The following is a 6922-nucleotide window of genomic DNA, read 5'->3' on the forward strand; positions in this document are numbered from 1 at the left end:
TAAATGTTTCCACTTTTTTTTCTAATCCTCACTTGAGGATAGTTTTCCATTTATCTTCAGATAGAGTGAGAGGGAGAAAGAGAGAAAGAAAGAGAAACATCAATATGAGAGAGACACATCAGTTGGTTGCCTTCCACACAACCCTGACCAGGGCCAGGGATTGAACTGCAACCGAGGTACATGCCATTGACCAGAATGAAACCCACGAGTCTGGTCCATGGGCTGACATTCTAACCAACTAAGCAAAACCAGCCAGAGCTGTTCCCACTTTTATAAATCTTCCTCTATTTCTTTTTTCAATGTCCTGTAGTTTTCTGAGAACAGATATTTTACTTCCTTGGTTAAACTTATTCCTAGGTATTTTACAAATTAATTAATTTATTTATTCATTTATTTACAATGGTAAATAGAATTATTATTTTACTTTCCCTTTCTGAGTGTTCATTATTGGTGTATAAGAATGCCATCAATCTCTAGAGGTTAATTTTGTATCCTGTTACTTTGCTAAATTCATTAATTAAATCTAGTTGATTTTTTAATTGAATCTTTAGAGTTTTCTATGTACAATATCATGTCATCTGCAAATAATGTCAGTTTCACTTCCTCCTTTCCAATTTGGTTGCCTTTTATTTTTTCTTCTTGTCTAATTGCTGTGGTTAAGACTTCCAGCACTGTGTTAAATAAGAGTGGCAAAAGTAGGCATCTCTGTCTTGTTTCTGTTCTTAAGGGAAATGCTTTTAGTTTTTGCCCATTGAGTATGATGTTGGCTGTAGGTTTTTCATATATGGCCTTTATCATGCTGAGATGTGATCACTCTATTCCCACTTTGCTGCACATTTTTATCAGAAATGAGTGCTGGATTTTGTTGAATGCTTTTTCAGCATCTATTGATATGATCATATGATTTTTATCTTTCATTTTGTTTATGTGGTGTATCACATTTATTGATGTGTGGATATTGTACCAGTCTTGCATCCCTGGAATGAATCCCACTTGGTCATGTTGAATAATTGTTTATATTGCTGGATCTGATTTGTTGCTATATATATTAAGAAAAAAAATTTTTTTTTTCTTTATTGATTTTTAAAGAGAGAGGAAGGGAGAGGGTGAGAGAGAGAAAAACATTGAAGAGAGAAAACATCAACTGGCTGCCTCTTGCATGCCTCCCGCTGGGGATTGGGCTGACAACCTGGGTAATGTGCCTTTACCAGGAAACAAAACAATGACCTCTGGGTGCATGGGTTGATGCTCAATCACTGAGCCACACTGGCTGGGCTGATTTGCTATTTTGTTGAGGATGTTGCCATCTATGTTCATCAGTAGTTTTCTTTCTTTATAGTGTCTTTATCTGGTTTTGGAATTAGGATCATGCTGGCCTCATTAAAAAAAAGCTTGGAAGTCTTCCTTCCTCTTGAATTTTTTGGAATAGTTTGAGGAGAATGGGTGTTAATTCTTCTTTGAATGTTTGGTAAAACTCACCTGTGAAGCCATCCAGACCCAGGCTTTTGTTTGCTGGGAGTTTATTGATTACAGCTTCAATTTCCTTAATTGTTATTGGTCTGTTCAAGTTTTCTGACTCTTCCCAGTTCAGTTTTGTGAAACTGTGATTCTAGAAATTTTTCCATTTCACTTTGGTTGTCCAATTTGTTGGTGTATAATTGTTCATTGTATTTTCTAACAATCCTTTGTATTTCTGTAGTGTCAGTAGTTACTTCTCCTCTTTTGTTTCTGATCTTGTTTATTTGGGTTCTCTCTCTTTGTTGCTTGGTGAGTCTGGCTAAAGGTTCATCAATCTTACTTATCTTTTCAAAGAAACAGCTCTTTGTTTCATTGATTTTTTGAATTGTTTTTTAGTCTCTATGTTGTTCATTTCCACTCTGATCTTTACTATTTCTTTCCTTCTACTTGCTCTGGGTTTTTCTTTTTCTTTACTCTCTAGTTCTTTAAGTTGTAGGGTTAGATAGTCAATTAGAAATTTTTCTTGTTTCATGAGGTAGGCCTGTAGTGCTATGAACTTTTCTCTCAGGACTACTTTCACTGTGTCCCATAGATATTGTGTTGTGTATTTATTTTCAGAAAGTTATTTATTTATTTCTTCCTTTATGTCCTTGGTAACCCATTCATTGTTTAATAATATGCTATTTAGCCTCCATGTGTTTGGATTTTTTTTTTAGTGTTTTTATTGTAATTAATTTCTAGTTTCATGCCACTGTAATCTGAGAAGATGCTTGATATGATTTCAATCTTCTTGAACCTTTAGAGACTTAGTTTGTGTCCAAACATATGGTCTGTCTTTGAGAATAACCCATGTGTACTTGAGAAGAATGTATATTGTGCAGTTTTGCAGTGTAATTCTCTGTAAATATATATTAAATCCAGTTGATCTAGTGCATCATTTAGAGTCTCTGTTTTCTTGTTAATTTTTTTGTCTAGAGGATCTATACAGTGATGTCAGTGGGGTGTTGAAGTCCCCTGCTATGATTGTATTGCTGTCAATTTATCCTTTGAAGTCCTCCAGAAGTTTTTCAGTATATTTAGGTGCTCCTATATTGGGTGCATATATGTTTACCAAGGTTATATCCTCCTGTTGGATAGATCCTTTCAATATTATGTAGTGGCCTTCTTTGTCTCTAGTTATAGTCTTCATTTTGAAGTCTATTTTATCAGAATTGAGTATTGCTACACCAGCTTTTTTGTTGTTTTTTTTCATTTCCATTTGCTTGGAAAATTTTTTTCCATCCTTTTACTTTCAACCTGTGTGAGTTTTTTGTTTTGAGGTGGACTCTTGTAAACAACATACATATGAATCATGCTTTCTTATCCATTCAGCTGTTCTGTGTCTTTTGATTGTAGTGTTTTATCCATTTACATTTAAGGTTATTATTGATATGTACTTATTTATTGCCATTTTTATTTATTATAGATATGTTTCTCTATTTATTTCTTCTGCTTATTACAGCAGTCCTTTTAACATTTCTTGTAGTGTTGGTTTGGTGCTTATGTATTCCCTTAGCCTTTTTTGTCTGGGAAGCTCTTTATTTCACCTTCTGTTTTGAATGATAGCCTTGCTGGATAGAGTAGTCTTGGATTCAGATCCTTGTTTTCCATTACCTTGAATACTTCATGCCATTCTCTTCTGGCCTGTAGTGTTTCTGTTGAGAAGTCAGCTAACAGCCTTACGAGGCCTCCTTTGTAGGTAACCTGTTGCTTAGCTCTTGCTGCCTTTAAGACTCTTCCTTTGTCTTTAATTTGGAGCATTTTAATTATGATGTATCTTGGTGTGGGCCTTTTTGCATTCTTACTTGGTTCTCTCTGTGCTTCCTGACCTTGTATGCCTTTTTTCTTCACCAAGTTAGGGAAGGAATTTCTGCCACTATTTCTTCAAATATATTCTCTAACCCTTGCTCACTTTCTTTTTCAGTCATGAAAGTAGAGAACAGAATAACAAACTTCAGAAGGATGTGGGGTGGGAGGGGTGGGAAGAGATAAACCAACGAACTTGTGTGCATATATGCACAACCAATGGGCACAGACATTAGGTTGGGGAAAGCAGGAGAGGGGTAGGAGCGGGGAGGAGAGGGTCAATGGGGAATAAAGTGGGACATTTGTAATACTTTCAACAATAAAAATAAGAAAACCTTAGTAAACTCCCTGTCAGAACATGTAGATAGCCCCTTTTTAAATGCAAATGCCCTTCGAAGGCTTACCTCACTAATCCAGCCATTAACCTCATAATTAATCAAATGCTTTTCTCAGTCCTCAGAGAACAGACATTCCTTCACCAAATGTGTGCTGAGTGCTGATTATAAACCAGTTACTGTGCTGAACATTGGTGATACAAATACAAAAAAGTCCTGTTTCCATTCTTCAAAAAACTTACTGTATAGTAGTAACCAACTGTTCTAAAGCAATCATAGAGTCCATGGCAAAATGACTGAGTAACTCTTTCATTCCAAACACTTAAAAAGTCAGGATAAAATATTTATTTTGGAAATCATGTAACAGCTTCAAAGTGACATATTAAAACCAGAAGTTATCACAAATATAAAAGGAATCAACAGCTGAGTCAAGCTTGAAGTCTTTCTGTCCAGGGGATTCGAAGGGTAACTCAATCCCCGATTTTGCGGAGCTAATTTATTTGGTTAACATGACCTATAGCTAATGGTACTCTTTAGGAGGTTTAACAGGGGTTGACATTGCAGACTATATGTTTGGCACGTTGCTGGAGCTGGGCTCCATTCACAAGGGAGAGAGCAGCAAAGGTTCTGCACTGTCTGTGAACCAGAGCTGTAAAATCTTACGCCTGCTCGTCATCTTAACAAACCCTGAAGGCCCACAAAAAAAAGCAAATGTAAAAATAGACCATAGGGACAGTTTCACAATCCAAGGCACATACAGGGCATTCCCACAACAGAAAACCGCACTACAGAATCTTGCAACTAAAAAACAGCTTGCAGCCATGACCGATTTGGCTCAGCGGTTAAAGTGTTGGCCCACGGACCAGAGAGTCCCAGGTTCAGTTCCCGCTAAGGGCACGTACCTCGGTTGCAGTTTGTCTCTCTGGTTGGGGTTGCATGGGTGGCAACCAGTCAATGTGTCTCTCTCACATTTGTTTTTCTCTCTCTCTCTCTCTCTCTCTCTCTCTCTCCCTCCCACTTTGTCTCAAGATAAATGTAAAAATATCCTCGGGTGAGGATTTAAAAAAAAAAAACAAGAAGAGTATAAGCAAAAACAGAGTAAATGGGGGTCGACAATGTCAGAAAGAAACATAATATTATTTGATTATATTTTTCTGAATTTTATCAGCAATAAAATATACAAAAAATGCTACTCCTATTATTTGTGTGGTTTTAAACAGCTCAAGTCCTAGTCAAGTAGTTCAACTACAGGCCTCTCATTTGTATGAAGACATTCTTTTCAACTTCATAAATAATCTGGCCTGGTTCTCCAAAGTGCCCCGGGAGGTTAGCAGAGCATGTGTTATTATTCTTACTTGACAGATAAGGAAGTTGACATTAGAGTGTTTGCCAGAGGAAACAGTGAGTCGGTGACAAAGCTAGAAAAGGGATTCGGATGTCCCAATGTCTGTGGACGGAGCCATCTCTCAGTGATTAGCTCTCTCCTCTCGCTGTTTATTCCTTTAACGTTCTGACCGTGCTGAGTGGCTGTAGCTCTCAGGGAATATCACTGGGTTTTTGTAATTCATGAACATGTATGTTCCAAATTAGAAGTATTTTAGTTAGTGCACAGAAATTCGGTAGCTTGCCTGGGTTTCAGGAGTCTTCATTCAGGACCTACAGCCCAATGTTGTCTTTTATTTATTCAGCCGATGTGGCAACTCTTTGTGGTGTGGTTATGGGAAGAGAACTGGGTGGCAGTCTGGGAGACCTGTCTTTCTCATCCTCTTCTGGTACACGCCCCAGGGAAATTGGTCACCCTCCTCGAACCTCAGTTGCCTCAAGGTAAAACTGAGAATAACATCTACTTTTTCTGCTGTACCAGGTTTTTGTTTTATAAGCAACAATAAGATGATATTCAGGAGAGCGCTTGGTAAATTGTAAAGCACACCACCAAGGTAAGATACTATTTCCCCAATACACAGGACAGGTGAAGAGATACATCTTAGGCTAATGTAAGGGGGGAAATGAAAGGATATTTAAGACATTTCAGCCTCAGCTGTTGTTAAGATTTATTTGCTTGAATGAGTAATACAAATTGTTGACCCTCAGTAAAAATTTCCACTATGAAAGCAATTCAAGGGTGGCAGTTTACAATCAGCGAGGGGTTGCTTTCCAAAGTACAAAAGTACATTAGTTAGAATGAGGTAAAATTTTTAGTCTTCAGGGATAAGAGTAATAGGCAGCCAGCTGTAGATTCAAATCCAAGTTCACTATAACTTGGTAGTTTACAAGTTGTTTTCAGACTTTTTATCTTGCTTCTGGGTTTTCAAATTCTCTTACTAATAAACAGCATTTTTGAAAGAGAAATAATTTAGTAAACTGTGTGTGTGTGTGCGCGTGTGCACATGTGTGTACATATAGGCACTCATGCAAGCAAGAATTAAATGTTAAGAGAAAAACTGAATTGTTCAAAATTGTTTTTGACCTTTGTCACAAGCAGAGTTATCACTCATGGAAGATTCATGTCTTCCAGTTCATGAAGATACAATCTGAAGCCCAGCCCCGACTACTCATCTAAAAGACCTGACTGAAAAGTGATATCATAGAAGTTTTAGATTTAAGTTTTCTGTTCCACTTCGATGGAGGGAGAGGGGAGCAGAAGCTACCCAATTAATATGCATCTGCCTGGTGGGCTGTATTTGTGGTCGTCCAGGTGTCCCAGTGCTTCTGTGGCCCTGGTCTCACCCAGCCCGAGTCTGCCCACTGCCCCTGACTTTGGAAATTCTTCTACTGTATAGTTCTTAGATAAGGAATTTGCATTGATAAAAGTAGATAGACGGGAGTGAGTAGAAGAGAAGGGGGAAAGGAAAGAATTCATTTTAAAAAAAAAAAAGTACCATAGAAAATAATTATTCCTCTCTCCAATTGCAAAACAACTTTTTAAAAAATATTTTTTTATGTTTTATTACAGTTGACATACAAAGTTATGTTCATTTCAGGTGTACAGCATGGTGGTCAGACATTTATATTTCTTATGAAGTGCCCACCTGACAGCAGCATAGTTATTATAACATTCTTAACCACATTCCCTATGCATACACTGCTTTTTGTTCTTTCAAGACCACGTTCTTGCTTTACTCTTTGCTAAACTCTCATTGGAAACGTGGCTTGTCCACGTGAAGTATTGGTAGCACCTAGGCCTATTTAAATGGTTGATAACACGCTGTTCATTTAGAACAGTTATTAATGAAGATCCTCTGGATGTTAGTAGCAATTACTTGAGAGGGAAAGTTCAATGATTA

The sequence above is a fragment of the Molossus molossus genome, unplaced genomic scaffold (assembly GCF_014108415.1).
Source record: "Molossus molossus isolate mMolMol1 unplaced genomic scaffold, mMolMol1.p scaffold_m16_p_3, whole genome shotgun sequence".
NCBI lineage: Eukaryota > Metazoa > Chordata > Mammalia > Chiroptera > Molossidae > Molossus > Molossus molossus.